This window comes from Macrotis lagotis, chromosome X (assembly GCF_037893015.1).
Source record: "Macrotis lagotis isolate mMagLag1 chromosome X, bilby.v1.9.chrom.fasta, whole genome shotgun sequence".
NCBI lineage: Eukaryota > Metazoa > Chordata > Mammalia > Peramelemorphia > Peramelidae > Macrotis > Macrotis lagotis.
Window position 1 is genome coordinate 37791068 of NC_133666.1, and position 18087 is coordinate 37809154.

Genomic DNA, 18087 nt, shown 5'->3' on the forward strand with positions numbered 1-18087 from the left:
TTTATCTTAATCCTTGGTTGAGAAATCTAAGTCCTTATTTTCTGACTCTATTTTCATAAGCCAGGCACTGAGCCAGCCACTATTTCAAAGAGAAAAATGAAATCATTCTTGCCCTCAAGAAACTTATACTCTATTGGGTTGATGACACATACACAGAAAATTATACAAAATCAATGCAAGGCTTCTAAAAGCCTTTATATAGAAAGTGACTCTTGAAATGGTTTTCAAAGGAAATGGAATTATAAAAGGGACATAGGAGAAGGGACATATCTCAAAATGGATAAAAATTCATGTACAAAATGGGCTCCTAAGATCAGTTTTTTCCATTTGGGGATGGGACAGAAGCTGCTTTCTTAACATTTCTGATTTTATCAGTAACTACTTGCCTAGGTATATTTGATCTAACGTTGATAAAGTCCCATCACCAAGGTAATGCAAGTTATAATAATAATAATAACCACAATAGCTTACACGTATACAGTACCTCTATTCACTAGGCATTGTGCTAAGGGCTTTACAATTATTTTCTCATTTGTGAGGTAAAAAGTGTTATTATTATTCCTATTTTACCTATGAGGGCCCAAGCTCATACAGCTGGCAAGGGCTGAAGGTTGGACTTGAACTCTTGTTTCCACTCTATCCACTGAGTCATCTAGCAGCCCTAAAATGCCATGTGAGAGTTCTTCTTAAACAGGGCAACTTCCTGTCAATTTCCTCCTTTTCCTTTCTCTCCTCTCAGGCTGTTCCAAGGTGGCATGGCACAGTGGTTGAACTTTAACCCTTCATGAAAACATGGGTTCACATGCTACTTGGCACTTACCAAAGTAAGTGACTGTGGACAAGTCACTTACCATTTCTGAGTCATAGTCTCCAATTTCGTAAATTAGTGGTAACACATGTTTGTGTGGGAAATCAAATAGGATAATATAAGAACAAAACACTTTGTAAACCTTAAAGCACCATATAAATTTCAGCTATTATTCTTATACTGATTTCAAAGGCTTTCCACTTGTATTTCCCTATCTGTCAAAGAGGACATTATCTTTTGATATAAAAGAGAGCAAAAATAATTAACAGGGAGGTCAACAGTTAGTGTGAAACTTTCCCTTACTTTATATGTGTTCTCCCCTTCTTTGAATTGCTTTATTTTTTACTTATCTGTTTATAGAGGGGATCCTTCAGTAAAGTATAAGCTTCTAAATAATTGGTTTTCATTTTTATTTCTGGATATCCAATCCCCAACATACACTTGGCAGGTCTTTAATAAGTTTCTGTTGAATTCAGAATTTGGGGAAATTCTTCTTAGCCAAAAGCTGTTTTGCTAATTAAGACAACATAAGTAAATTTAGACCATCTACACCAGGGATTTCTTGTTTTGTTTTGTTTTGTTGGATTTATTGTTAGGTTTTTGCAAGGCAAATGGAGCTAGGTGGCTTGCTCAAGGCCACACACTAGGTAATTATTAAGTGTCTGAGGTCAGATTTGAACTCAGGTACTCTTAACTCCAGGGCTGGTGTTCTACCCACTGTGCCACCTAGCAGCCCCCCTACACCAGGGATTTCTTATCATTTTCATATCCCCCAGGTCTGGACCCCTTCTCAGAATCAGATTTTCAACTTCACAGAACAAATTACATAGGATTACAAAGGAAATCAATTATATTGGAAGAAAATTCTGAAAAAATATAAAAACAAGGTTACATAACCTAGAGTCCAAGGCCATGATACATACTATAAAAACAACTGAGTCAGTTTATGGAATTATGTGTAGATTAGAGCAAGAAGAGATGCTAGAGATGGTTCCTTCCTTGTTTTATAGGGAAGGAAGCTGGGAATTATAGAAGTCAAATATCTTTTCTGAGTTACTGACACAGGTAGTACTTGAACCTAGATCCCCTGACTCTCACAGCAATGCTATTTCTACAACTTATTTTTAACTGACTTATTAGGAGATAGAACTAATAAAATTACTTTGACTCCAGGAACAACGTTTAACAAAGTTTAAGAGGAACTTAGTTTATTTGAGGGAAGGTCTTGAAAAGGAGAAAAAGTTGAAAGTATTTGTTAAATAGCTTCATGGAAGGAATAAAGTACAGGAAGAAGGAAGAGGGGGTATGACATGTCCTTATTTTGCTCTGCAGCAGTGCTTTAGGGAAACAGTATATCAGAAAGAGAGCTCCAGGCTTCATTGGCCTCATTTCAAAGCTTGCCTTTTGAGCATAGCCCTCAACATATACACAGGGGTGAGATGACTAGAAGGCAATGCCAGGCCTACATTGTGGCCCCAAATTGACATTCAGCAATAAATACTCTCTATTGCCAAACCCTCCAAGGAAATCTCAGTCTCGTCTAATTGTGGCAGCATATCAGGAGAGAGATTCTGGCCAATGACAAGACAGAACTTCAGATGACATTGTGACTTTGTTGCCACCAAGTCTGTCAAGTAGCATGGGTGTATGTGTGTGCAAGCTGATGGGAGTCTTTTCTGGCAGGAATTTCCTACCTCTATTGCCCAGTGATTGCCCTCATTTCCAGAAAAGTGGTTAACAATATTCTCTGTTTTTCAGCATGCTTACTTATAGCATTTAAGAGAATGGGGGAAAAGGCTGAGGAAGTGGAGTACTCGGGAACAAGTCCTTTTGTTCACGTGAATTTATACCCTTGGGTTCTAAGACATTCTCAGTTTCTTTTCATCAGAATTTTGGGTCACACCATAAGAAGCAGGCTTCTACTTTAGAGGCTTCCACTACATTTGGCTACTTGGAATGCACCCATGTCAATAGGTGATGAGGCTCCATTTGACCTGGATGTATTCCGTTCTGCTGATTGGCATATTATGTCTGCCAGAACTGTAGCTAGTACTTTGGGGGCAAGTACCACAAACTGTGCTAAGGATAAGGAACATGAAGCATACTTTCAGTTAACATTGGTGTGATTCCCTTTTCCACCCTCCTCACCGCCTTGCAGGTGGGGAGAAGGGATATGTGGTTGCTGCTGCTAAGTAGGCTGCTATGGATTGGGAATACCATTCTGTGAGAAAGAGGCAAGGACCCAGGGCCACTGGACCAAGAATGCTGCTGAGGATGGGGATAGCAAAGGAAAGTATAGCAGGAAATAGTAGATTACTTTAACTAATCATCTGGCAGTTTCCTTTATTGACTGATTAGTCTTGCCCACAAAGTACTGAGTTCTATTATTTCTGCATTGTTAAAGAATTACAGTTGCTGTCCACACCCTCTAAAATCAGTGTCATAGGGTAAAATCCCATAATCCTGTCCCTGTTACAGCTCTGATACTTGTAAGAGTGGACAGTGATTCCAAGCTTATCCCAACAGTCAATCTTAACATGTGTTTTGTTGTACTAAGAAAGTGTCACAAGATCTTGAAACCATTTGCACATACTTCTAGGAGAGCTAACAGCATTTTAGGAACTAAATATTAGGCTATTGCTGATAAAGATCAGGTCATATTTTGGCACCTCTCAATTACAGACATAATGGAGGTGGAGGTAGAACTGTTCTATGACTAGTGTTTTTGCATGCCCACAGATACTTATTGAATGTAAAAGATTTTGAAGTAGGTGATTTGGGTGAAAGGGTGGATGATGCAGAGAGCAAACCATAGATGGTTCTGCTCTCAGAAACAGAGCTTACAATTCAGTAAAGGGGATAATGTGTACAGACACAAAAGAGTATAATACAATGTTAAATTGAAAGTGCCTAAAGAGACAGATAAGAGAGAGAACAAAGAGAGGGACTTGCCATTATGTGGAATATTTGAGAGAGGTGGTCTTTTAGGATCAAGGGTTTACTGCCGTTTTCCCCCTCCCCGGGCCAGATAGCTGTTTAATTCCACTGATAAATCTATATCAGTGAGTAAGGAACAAATGGATTATATTTTATAAATTTAGAGGTAGGAGGGACTCTCAAGGCCATCAAGTCCAACCCCTTCATTTTACATATGAGGAAACCAAGGATGAGAGAGATTACTCAGAGTAATCTAGGAGCTAGGAGCATCTGACACAGGATTTGAACTTAGATCTTTTTAAGCCTAAACCTAGCAATCTAAGACCACATTAAACACTAACAATCTGTGGCCCAATCCCCACTGGAAAATTTAAGCAAACTAAAATTCATCTGGCACATCTGGAAACCTTTGAAAGACTCCATGCCTGTACAGACATCTTGGTTTTCCAAGGCTTGAAGTCAGAATTTAATTTTCCTTAAAAAAAAAATCCCATCCTCAGTTAGAAAAGAATCAGAGTTTTTGATTTCTCATGTACAAACTGAGAGAGCCTTAGAATATTAAAGTTGAAAGAAGCCTTAGTGAAGATGCCAACCACCTTCACTGGGGAAATTAAAGCCCAGTGAAGACAGGTGCATCATTGAAGATCACACAGCATATTAGTGGTAGAATTAGTACTCAAATTTATGTTTCAGGGGCAGCTAGGTGGCTCAATGTATAGAGCACTGGAATCAGGAGGATCTCAATTCAAATTTTACCTCAGACATAAGAATTACCTAGCTGTGTGACCTTGGACAAGTCAATTAACTCCATTATCTTGCAAAACCAAACCAAAACAAAATTCATGTTTCTCTACTTGATATGCAAATTACACAGTCCTCTGAAATAAATTGTGGATCACCTTACCAAAGGAAGACTCAGACATGTTGGGGTTGAATCTTTTCAACTCTCAAGAGTTCATTTAAATGACCTCATTTATAGGATGACAGGGAAAATCCATCAGTCACTTTAAATGGTTCCATCTAATTCAAACCCAGTATTACAGCTTTGCTATTGAACATGGAGACACAGTATTGACTTGATGATCCCTTTGTAAGCACAGAATAAGAAAAAGACAGTTGGTTTTGTCAACAAAGAATCCTAGAAAAAGCCACGAAATAATATAAAATTATAGATTCAGCTGCAGAACAAATATATGACAATGTACCTGAATGCATTATTTTGAAGTTGGAATTTCAGACGATTTAAAGGACAGTGACAAGCTAACTTGATGGAATGTTCCTGCATTGTCCTGGTACTGAAAATCTGTTCTATGCTTCTTCCCTAGGGTGACCCCAAATCTATTCAACACAGTTTTTGAACTGACTAATAAAACCCTCTTACAATTTCTGTGAAATTTATTGAAAATGAAAGAACTTGAATGAAACCTAATGAGTCCATTGGGTGATTAATGGACTCGAGTGACACATGGCTGTAATTTGACTCTACAACCCCAGTCTCCAGTAGGAAGCTTTCCATAGTGCTACCTGACTCTGAAGTTAATACAAAAGATCACATGGCTAATTGAGTCAAACTAGCCCATGGAAGCAAATGTGGCAGTGAAGATAACTCATTAGGCATGGAGCAGAATCCGAAGGTTCAAGAGTTCTGGGCTTTGTGTTTATGCTGTAGCAAACACAAGCAATCTACTGCTGCTTTTGTGAACAGGTGGAATAGCGGCCCCCCTCCTTTGGAAGGATGAAAAGAGTTCCTTTTTTTAGCATCAGTATAGCTTTCACTGAAGGCATACAAGCCTGGGCAGGTTCTAACAAGTTGGAAAATACATGTTGAACAGTTTCCTATAACTGGACATATGAGTTACTAAAAATCACTTCACTATGCAAAATCATGCTATAAAAACCATAGGACTTATGGGGTTAAAGGACATCATGCTCGTGATCAGTTACTTTTAAAAGGAATCTGATTAAAATAACCCAATTTTAATGCATGTCAGTGATTAAAAATACCTATACTACAATATGGACTACAATATTGGTGATACAGTCAGTGGCCTCAGGTTGTTGTTCAGTTTATACTCAGGTCCTCAGAAGATCAAAACTAACAAAGTTCAGGATCTCAGTGGGTAGGGCTAGGAGATGAGAAGTGGACTAGGGCCAGATCAGTCTTCCTCAATCCATGGCTCCTATTGTGCCACATGATGTATAATAAAGATAGCAGTTTACCTTGAAAATACCTGAAGTTTGATTGTGGGAGTCAGCAACAGAAGATTTGCCGCTCATGAATTATTGAGAAATAGTATTATCCAACCTTGAGGGACAATGCACTTGATGTACTCAGGGAGCTGGTAATTGTTTGAGGTGTGTGTATCTGTATGCTTTGTGCTTGGTTCAACTGCATACCGCTTTCTGTTTCTCACTGTTGAAATCACACATAAATAAAAGCAAAATATACTAAAATCATTCCTTAATATATCAATTTCATTGGAACAAATTTGCATTTTCAGAACAAGTGTTATAGCAACCCTGACTACATAGACCTAGTGACATACTGTAGAATCACAGGGTCACCAGAACTGAATATAGAAAGTCTTATTGCCAGAAGGCTGGCCTTGAGCTAAGGAGTCCTTTGATCTTGATGACCTGTGAAACAGATAAGAATGTGAAAAGTACCTCAGTTCTGTGTGACCCATACATTTTGGGACCAGTAGTGCCAATGGGGAAGGGCAGAGGATACTAAAACTCTCTTGTTCTTGTACCATACTTGATCTATATATGTATATGTGATCTCCCTCAATAGAATGTAAACTTGTTTTTTTAATATTATCTTTATTTGTTTTTCCAACAACATGCAATAGTAGTTTTTAACCACTCATTTTTGGCAAGGTTTTGATTTTACATTTTTCTCCCTCCCTTCCTTCCTTCCCCCACCCACTGACAGAGAGCAATCTGATATAGATTCTACATTTATACCTATGCTAAACAATAGATCCATGAATCAAATCCAAAAGAAAGAAAATATTAGAGGGAAAAATGACAAAGTACATAAGACAATTTTTAAAAATTGAAGATAATAAACTTTGGCCTGTATTTGGTTTGTAAACTTCACAGTTCCTTCTCTGGATATGGATGGTATTTTCCATTCATATATCTTTGAAAATTGTCTTTGATTATTGTCCTACTGAAAAGAAGAAGTCCTTTATAGGTGATCGTCACCCATTGTTGTTTTGGTGTATATAATGTTCTTCTGGTTCTGCTCATTTCACTCCACATCAAACCATTCAAGTCTTTCCAGGCTTTTCTTTTCTTTTTTTCTTTCCTTTTAAATTTATTTTTTTATTCTCATTTTGTACAAATGTTTTTTTTTACATTAATAAAATATTCTTGTTTACAAGTAAACAAAATACCCCTCCTCTCCCATGAATATAGATAGACTTGCTTGGGCAAAAAAGTAAAGGGGGGAGAAAAAAATTAAAATAAAAAATAATAATAGTAATAATTGTAGGTATGGCCAGGTGGCGCAATGGACGAAGCACCAGCCCTGGAGCCACGAGCACCCGAGTCCATATCCAGCTTCGTAAACCCAACAATCACCCAGCCAAGTGACATGCAAGCCACCTGATCCCCACTGCCAAAAAAAAAAGAAAGAAAAAAAAGACCCAAAAGAAAATAAAATAGTAATAATAGTAGGGGTGGTTGGGTGGTAGACAGAGCATTGGCCCTTGAGCCAGGAGCACCTGGGTCCAAATCTGGCCCCAGACACCCAAAGATCACCCCACTATGTGGCCCCAGGCAGGCCATCCAGCCCCACTTGCCCTGCACCCTCCCCCAAATAATAATAACAAAAAATGTGCTTGAGTCTTTGTTCCAACACCAACACCTCTGTCATGGGTGGATCTCAATTCTTTATGATAAGTCCATCACAAAAGTTATTTCCATATTTTTCCACTGTTGCCATTGCTGATCGCAACTCTCTCCTTTCTTATTTCTCCACTACCATGTAATCTATTTTCTCTCTCCTTTGACTATGACTCTGCTGTAGGGTGGCTGAGTGGCGCAGCAGACAGATCCCTGGTCCTGGAGCTAAGAAGCCCTGAGCCCCCATGCCACCCCTTAGGCTCAGAATCCACCTGGCCCTGTGGTCCTGGGCAGGCCTTCCATTCCCAGCCCCTTGCAAGAAGAAAGAAAATGTGTTATATCTGGCCACTCTACCCCCATGGTCCATCCTCTCCTCCTTTATTCACATCCCCACCCCTTCCCCCTGCTCCCCCCCTTCTTACTCCAGATGTCTATACCCCATTGAGTATATTTGCTGTTTCCTCTCCTAGCCATCTCTGATGAGAGCAAAGTTTCCCTCATTCCCCCTTGCCTCCCCACTTCCATATCATTACAATAGCTCATTGTAATAAAAAAAAAATCTTATGTGAAATATCTTGGACTATTCCCCCTCTCCTTTTTCTTTCTCCGATTCCATTTCCCCTTTTTTCTATTGACTCCATTTTTACGCCATATTTTATCTTCGAATTCAGCTTTCTCCTGTGCTTCAACTATAAAAGCTCTCTCTACCTGCTCTATTAACTGAGAAGGTTCATATGAGTATTATCATTTCTTCAGCCATTCCTCAATTAATGAACATCTCCTCAATATCCAATTCTTTGCCACCACAAAAAGAAATACCTGGAATATTTTTGTACATGGGAGAGGCATGTAAGCTTCTTGAGGTTCACATTGTCTTTGTATCCCCAGAATAGTACCTGGCACAAAGAGGGTCTTAAGAAATGCTTAGTGATTGATTCGAAAACTACAAACATTGTTTTTCTGTTAGTACTCTCAATGTACAATGTTTGTTCATTGGTACCATACTGGAACTTCTGAACCACATTCACATTGGCATTCCTAGTATAAATTCATCCAGAACCTAAGTGACTGAGGAATGGCTAAAGAAATTGTAGTACAGAAATATAATGTATTGTTAATTCCATCATAAGAAACAATAAATATGAAGACTATAGAGAAATATGAAAAATAATGTAAAGTAAATAGAATCAGGCAAACAATATACACAAATGACTATAAGATATTTGGAAAGAACAAACAAAATGTGTTGAATGTGAATTATAATACTCAAATAGTTCCATAGAAGATATAAGAAAATATACCTCCTTTCCTTCTTTGTGCTAATGTGCAAATGTAGGTGGGGAACCCTGAAAATAATGATGTACTTGATTTATGTGCTGATTCTTTTTGCTGAGTACATGATACTGTTTTTTTTTCTTTTCTGACTTTAGGTAAATGAGTATCCAGAGAAGGAATAAGATCTTGTAAATTTCTTAAGGTTGGAAGAGCCATCAGAAAGAGGTAGGTTCCTCAGTAACCTTTGTCGGCAAGAGATCACTGAATCTGAAAATGGCAATAACTGCATCTGATAAGAAGCCAGCCTTGGCCCACTTGACTCAGGTCCCAAAGTAGATTGACCTATCAGGCTAGATGTTGCATCCTGCATGGAGTTAGCTAGAGTGGGGGCAATGAGTGATTCTTCCATGAGTGATGATGCACCAGGTAGTCATCTCATTGATAAGGAGAAAGAAATTCCAAGATCAGGAGTCAAAAGGTATCTCTAGGCTCCCTATGTTTTCTACATATATGATTCAGTATTTTTGTGCATTAATTTTGATCACACTCTACCCAGGAATCAAATATATCATGGTGAGAAGTATGTTTGGGGAGGGGGGTATTGATTTAAGACATCTGTCCTTGCTATACCTTCCTAGTAAATTTCCTTTTGTAAAAACTAATTGATATCACACTGTTGAGAGCTTGAGTGATGATAGTAGAAGCCACAATTTACCCCATAAAACCTGAGGTCAGTCTTCCAATAGAGACCCACATTGCCAGTGTTAGTGGTGGGTTTGGAGAGTGAGCCTAGAACAGACACTGTTGTAGGTGAAAGCTTTACCTGGATTAAATTTAGAGCCCTTCTCATTTATGGGGACCAACTGGAGAGATTGTCTGTATAGGACTCCATATAGGATTATTGGATACTCTAGTTTCAGGGATTTGTTACCAAAAAATGAGCATTTTTCTCTTTTGTTTCAGACTGTATATTTTCCATTGTATTTTCTTTACATTCTCTCTATTTTTAGCCTTCAAAACATTTCATTAGCCATTTATACATCCAGGGCAATGGTTCTCAGACATTTTGCAATGGAACACTGCTAAACAAAACTTTGGAAGAGCCCATCTAGGAAAGCCTTCTAAGATTATTTTTAATGAACAATGTATCAGTTTCTTTGAGATAATTTTTGATTGTTTGAAAACTCAGGTACTACAAAATGTTGTATCATTGTACTCATTTGTCTAAAATCGCCCATCTGCAGTGCTGTCCAGCACAACTAGACTGACAGATTGATAGATAGATTGATAGAGAGATCGCTAGATTGATGGCTAGGCCTAGCTAGAGGAATTTCTCAAGATTTGGTGTAGATCCCATTTCATTAGTCCTATGTGTTGAGGGAAATGTGGAAAAATTTTTATCCAGGACCATTTGACTTGTCATTTGAGGGTAAGGGGCCCCTATTCCTCCTTGGTAGGTTACAGCAATATTTTGCACTTGAAAACCACCAAGGAAGAGAGAGAGAGATTATCTGTGCAAACATTTTGTATGCACACCCAGTTCTAGTTCATTTAATAAGTCATCAGTTTTTTCAGTTCCTGAATCAACCTGAAGACTTTCCATCATCTAATAGTACAAGTCCATTAGTGACATGATGAAAAAGTAACATTTGAAGTTCTATATATGGGATTAGCAGTAGGCAGAGAATATCATACATGCTCTGTACAACCAACTATGAACAGTGAATCTGTTAAGTGCTCTTGAATTAGCCCCTCAGTAGCCAGTTCTCCTTTCATAAGGGATGGTTCTCTGGGTGAGAGAATGGAAATGCTATACTGGGAAATGTTTGTAATATAAAAATAAAAGATGTTAATGAATTTTTGAAGAATTATACTTTTTAAGAAAGATGTTGGAACAAAATAAAAAGTGTTCACCATAGTCATGGAACAAATCTTATGCAGAATTCAGGTGAAAGAATCTGCTCAAGCTCCTTTTTGCTCATAATATTTTGTTAATTCCATTAATCCTGGATGAGTACAAATCCTTCTTGATGGATCTAATAGTCATTTGAAAGGAATGGACCCAACCACATACACTAAATAGACTAATCAGGTGAAAAATATCAATTCTATAGATTACAGCCTTCAGTTTTCCAGGAAGTTTAAGGAACTTGTACATCCACTCATCCATCCATCCTTCCATCCATCTATATCTATATATCTGTGTATCTGTGTATCTGTCTATCTATGTACCTCTATCTATCTATCTATCTATCTATCTATCTATCTATCTATCTATCTACATTGGATAGCACTACGTATAAGTCCAAAAATAAGGAGATCAGACTGGATTGTTTTGAGGAAATTGTGTAGCATTCTTCATAAATCTAAGTGCCTAGCTACCACTGAACCCATCTCTTAAAGCAATATTCTCTCTGTGATGCTAGATTGGTGAGAATTACCACTGTTGGTGGTCCAAAGGGAAATGGAATGTTTTTTTGCAATGATAACTTTCATGCAGTGAATGGTATAAAAGATAATGTCAAGTACATATATGACTATAGCGATAGCTCACATTTTCTAGCCCTCAATTACATGCCATACTTTGTACTAAGCTCTTTACAATCATCTCATTTAATCCTCAAAAGAACTCTGGGAGGTGGTGCTGTCCTTATACCCATTTTGTAGATGCAGAAATTACAGCAAAGAGAGATTAAGTTATTTATCCAGTATCAAACAGCTAGTAAGTGTCTGAAGCAGGAATTGAATTCTAGCCTTCCTGACTCCAGAGCTGCCACTCTGTCCACTGAGCCATTTATCTGTCCGACAAGGAAGCATAGAGTGAGAATGAAAGATAAATGATGGATTGCTAGAAAGTTCTACTTATATCACTGATAAATTTGGAGGATCCTTGATAGGGTCTTGATGGCAAGGCATGGCATGGGTCCAGAATGGATGGAGAAACTAGGATGTGCATCACTGGTAGAAGTACTCACATTAACAAGAGTCATCTATGGTTCCACATATTCTAGGGCCTTGGGACATACTATTGGGGGAAACCCTTGAATTACATTTAGTTTCTGTGTCTTCATTTATGATTCTTACATGGATTATAAACAAGTCTTACCAGAAGGATATTTTTCATGCCCAAAGTAGAAATAATACATGCAATAGTTAATTGTCTATAGTCACCTTGATGAAAAAAAAAGAAGAAAATATTTTGACTATCAGAAGAGTACTTTAAAGGGTAATCATGGAGCTTAATTAACATTCCTAAAATTACCAGCAGATCCCCAGATGAAAGTGAAGTACAACGTGCAATTCTTTATATTAATGATCCCCATTCTAATGAGGTAATTAAGGGGGTTATCAGCACTCTCTAAATTTATGGTACAATGCATGGATAGGAATTTTTAAAGCATATTTAAAAGTACAAGCTATTACCAAGTCTGTTTTCTAATTATGAAATATTTCTGTGTCTGATGTCATAGATCATATAATTTACAACTCCTCCAAGATTACTGATTTGGCTTGGAATTTGGGAGAAAACAAGACTTTGACCTCTCTAGATATTAGCTTCAGATCTCGAATTCACTTTCTCAATGTAGCTAGCTCTGAATATACCAAATAAATTTCTATCTGAACTATGAATTTTCCACATAAAGACAGCATTGTTTTACCTTAACATATACAAGATGCATCCTTTTGTAGGAGGAAATATAGCACTTAAGTTGTACTGAATCTCAAAATCAGAGCTAAAGGACCTATAAAATCTTAGAAGTGAAAAGGTCTTTAGAAGATCACTGAGTCCTACTTAGGAGCCATAATTGAGAATGGGGGGGGGGAGGAAATGTATATGACCAATTTTAAACCAAAGTATAATGTGAAACTGTATGGGGTAAATAGGTTGACCCATGCCTGTAATCCCATCTCTTGGTGAGACTGAGACAGAGTGGATTGTTTGTGCTAAGGAGCTCTGAGTTGTAGTAAGACTAAAGCTGATTAGATGTCTACACTAAGTCTGACATCAGCATGGTGAATCCCTGGAAGGTATCAAGGAATAGGACTTTCAGACTTCAGCACTAAATACAGAGAGAGAGAGAGAGAGAAAGAGAGAGAGAGAGAGAGAGAGAGAGAGAGAGAGAGAGAGAGAGAGAGAGAGAGAGAGAGAGAGGAAATACAGAAAGAACTACAAAAATGAAGGAAGGAAAGAGAAAAGGAAAGAAGGAAGAAAATCGAACTATATGAGATGGAAAGATTACATATTCTATGGGAATTTAAAGGTAGGAAAGACCTTCACAACTTGAGAGGTTGAAGATGACCAGATAAGACTTGATAAGGGAGTGAACTCCCAATCTAATGTTGTGAACTCTATGAGCACAGGCATAATTTCATATTTTGTAATTTTTATCCCCCAAACATAGTGCTTGACCCATGCTAAGTACTTAATGAATGAATGAAGGAGGAGGTATATTTGTAGGATTTCAACTGGTAGAGAAGGGAAGGGAGGAGGGAAGAAATTCAGGAAAACATGCCCTAAGGTTCTGACATAAGGCAGGGCAGGACATGTTTGGGGATGACATGTATCTTGTTTTGATTTGAGCATAGGATGTGTGAAGGGGAGTATTGGCACATAAGGCTGAAAGGGGACAACACAGTCATGGTTACATTGATGACGGAGGCTGACATTTTGATAATAGCTGTGTGATACAGGCAATGGAAAGAGTTCTAGATCTGGAAATAAAAGATCTGCATTTGGGTCCTATCCTCCATTTATTCTGGTGTGACTGGATAAGTCATTTCACTTCTCTGGATTTCATTTTCCTCCTTGGAAACATCAGGGTCTTGGACCAGATGACCTCTAAGCCTGCTAGCTCTAAAGCTCAGATTTTCTCATAGTCATTGTTGAATTATTGCAGTTTTAAACAGGAGAAAGATATAATCAGCTTTGCATGTTAAGCACATTCATATTCCTCTGGCAGAGATGGGAAGGATGGTTTGGAGCAGGGAGAGACTGGAGGCAAGGGAATTGATCAGCTTGGAAGCTGTTGCAGAAGCCCAGTTGACCCCTAGTGAGGACTTAGAATAGGGTTATGAGAGTGGAAATAGGAAGGGTGTGTATGAAAATAGTAGTGGCATTGACAGAATTTGGTGAATGAGTGGATGTTGAGAGGTGGCACACAGACAGAAAATTCAAAGATGTTTTGAGCTGAAAAGCTAGGAAAATTCCAGCCCACTGCATTGAGATCAAAGGGTTGAAGCAAGTGAAATCTTAAGGGGAAAAAGGCATCCCTGCAAAAGGTCTTTGCAGTTATAGTCAACTCATTAAATGTTTCTTCTATGACATACTTTGACAGCTGGATAATTGTAAAGTATCTTGATTAGAGAGCGAATCTTTGTACGTCTAAATTTCCATAATGGTTCTTTCGAGCTGATATTTGTTACAAAACTGAAGGAAAACATGGCAGATCTTGTAATAAATGTAGTCTGCTTAATCCCCAGAAATCATATCCTCATCATTAATAAATTAAACAGTGAAGATATCAGATCACATTCAGTGTACCAAACAGAACATTGCCACTTGGCTTACCTAAATAGGCTCAGAAGGCACTACCCTTACATAATCCCACATCCCCAAACAATTCTATTCACTCCAGTAAGATGATAAGAGTTGGTATTTTCTATATAGTTTTATGGTTTACAAAATGCTTCACATAGACGAACAAAAATTTAGACCTAGAAGGTACCTACAAGGTACCTTCCATTGCCTCCCATTTTACACATGAGGGAGCTGAATCCCAGAGAGGTGAAGGGATTTGGCCAAAGATACATCAGTAGTAAAAGACCAAGGCTAGATTAGAACTGATTCCAAATATCAGTGCTCTTTTCTCTGTACCTTACATTAACTTACATTAACTTCATGAAATAAGTACTGAAGGTCTTGGTGACTCAGTTTACAGGTGAGAAAATTGAAATTCTGAAAGTTCAATGACTTGCCCAGGGTTGAAGTTTTCAGATGTCAAAGTTAGAATTTAAATCCAATTCTTCCCTGACTCCAACTTCTATGTCCTTTCTTTATACCATGCTGCCTCTCCAAGGGTATTATGGACTCCTGGGTCTCATACATGGCTGCCTGAGAAGCAAGCAGAGCTAACTATAAAGAATAAAAGAGAATCATCAGGAGTGGAGGAATGAACTCTATGGATGTCCTGATTCTTACCAAAATACTTAAATGAGGAATATTCTCAAGGAAGAAACTTCATTTTATCACAGCTACATGTTCAAGCATTGGTTGAATTCAATGATTTTTAAAAAAGGCAAAATAATTAAATGACAACTAGGTTTCATTTTTTTAATCAGTCATCAGGTTGGTTGGGAAAAAGGGCAGTGTGGGGCAAGTTTTTGCCAAGTTATCTTATTCTTTGACTGAATCAACAGAAAGTGTTTTGTCTCCTTTATGGCCAATTTTAACAACCAAACTAGATCATACTACTGGCCCAATCCATTTAATGTCAAAAATCAGTCATTAAGTTGATAAAAAAAATGAGTACCGGATAAGGTTTGTCTATGGTCTCAATTTATAGCTCAACAAATCAAATTCTTCCCATAAAGAAATAGTTCTTTGAGGTTTTATAGAAAACTATGTTGCCATAATCTATAATTTCATCAGTATGAGTTCTTTCCACCAAAGCAGAGCATAAATGATTTCTAACATATTAGGTGAGTCTCAAGTTGTCTGAGACTCAGAGAGGTTAGCTGACTTCCCACAGACTTATACTGCTAATAAATGTCTAATCCAGAATTTGAACTCAGCTCATCCTGATTCCCAAATCAGTGCTCTAGTTGCTGTGCCTCACTGGCTCTTGAGTTTCCAAATATGTTCTTTAAGAAGGGTAAAGAACAGGTACCCTCTGCAGCAGGAAAGCTTACAGGCAAATAAGACAGCTGGAGTAAAATAGAATAGAAAACATCACTCCAGGGTCTTTTTTAAAAAAAGAAGAGAATATTAGAAATAAAAGGGTCCTCAAGTCATAGGTCAATTTTATCAGTGGGCAAACATGATATCATTTTAAGAAAGTAAAAGGGAGAAAAGTCAGTTTGGACATTTAGAAATTAATATAGACTTAAGAAAAAAAGAGATAAATTAACTCCCAAAGAATAGCCAGTATAAAGGAAAAAAATTAACATCTGCAAACCATAGTCAGGTGACTAATTGTAGTAACTAACAATTGCTTAAAGTCCTGCCAAACACTAATACACTTGGAAGAACTGTGTCTCTGTACAATTGTTCTGGAAGACAATTTAGAATTCTGGGAGAAGTCATTAAACAGTTTTATCCTTTGACCCAAATATTCCTCTCCTGAGTATATGCCCCAAGGAAGACAAAAGCAGAAAGTTCTTATCAATGATAAAAATATTTGCAGCAGTCCTCTGTTACAGCAAAGAACCAGAAACAAAATGGTTGTCCATTTTTGGGAAATGTCTAGCAAGCCATGGTACATAAATGTGAAGGAAAATTATGGTTCCAAAAGAAATGGTGAGGAATTAAAAGAAACTTGGGAAGACCTGTATGTAGCAAATAATATAAATAATGATAATGCTTAAAAAGAATTGAACTCTCACAAATTGGAGTAGTCAATCTCAGTTTTGGAGAACTGATAATGACAGATACATCTCTACCTTCCTTGGGGGATGGAGGTAGGGAGTATTAGGATGTGGAGTGTGCTCTATATTTTCTGACATAGTGATTATTATTGGTTGACTTTGTTTAAATTTTTTTTCCTTATTATAATCTTGAGTTTAGTGGGGGTAGGATTAAGGGATAACAATTGGAGTAGACAACCAAGAAGCCAACGAATATTTAAGAAACACGTAAAAAATGAGTTGCAGTGGATAGATGTGTTTAACATTGTTGGGTTAACAAGAGCACCAGACTGGGAGTCAAAATACCTAGATTTGATTCTTACCTTTGACTCAGGCTAGGTATGTGACCTTGGACAAGACACTTCCACATTGTAAGCCAAAGTTTCTTCATTTGTTAAAAATAAGGAGTTGAACAGTGGTTCACATTCAATGGTCTGTAATCCTATTGGGAATTGGCAATGATGATCCAAGGGGTTCATGCTAAAAATTCTTTAATGATTCCTTAAGAATTAAATAATTGTTTAATTATGTTACAAAGATATTAGGCCTCTTTGACCACAAGTATGTGCATATGTGAAGAATCTTGAGTTTGTTTCTGTGTTGAATCCTAACCCTAATGGCTACAAACACAAAGATGCTGGTGTTCAGGCAGTGATCATATCAAACTCTGACTGCTTCTAAAAGCAATGTGTTCTTTTAGCTTATTAACATATCATCAGTTGTTTTTCATTTTTAAATGAACTGAAGCCCCATTCCAAGGATTCGACATTTCACCTCAAACTGATCAGAGACATGTGTGTACCTCTATTTGTATTTTTTCCATGGCTCCGATATAGCTCCTTTTACTCTTTAATGGTACCTCAACAATTAATGTAATCACATGATCAAGATGTGACAAACAGTTGTGGTTTTACAGAGTCAAGGTCAGGCAGTTTGAAAACAATATCATTTGACGCACACCTTGAAACCATCATGGACCATCACAAATTTCTGCAGAAAGAAACTTCATAATGTCTCTCATTGAAATAGGAAGCTTGTTTTATGATTTAAATTTTCCTTCTGCTTATATAACTATTTTTCTATGGAGTGTATTTTTACATGAACTAATTGGTAACACTGAGTACTCATTCAATAGGATTTTTATGTAGGAAAGCAAGCCAGTGTGCCAGTGGTTGAAGAGCAAAAGGTCACATCTGAAGAATTCTTTCCTTTCAAAGATTAGTTTACATATAAATTTTGCTAATAACAAAGCAATATATGTAATTGAACTTTAAGTACTTAGATCACTCAAAATGCTTGTCATTAATCAGGGGAAAATAAATATTTTATATTGACTATTCATTTTTTCAATTAGCTAAGTCACTCATAATAAAAGTAACTAATTATTATCTGTCAGCAAGACAGTTTAGAAAATTCTATACTAACATTCTACTACTGCAAATGGATAATTTTACATTTTTTGTTTTAAATCAAAATATAGAAATAAACTTGTTGTGGAATCAAATTTAAGATTGTATTTGTCTTGGTGTTAGGCCAAGTATTGCACATTTTTGTCCAAATAAAAAGTTCAACATCGAAATTAAATGTATATA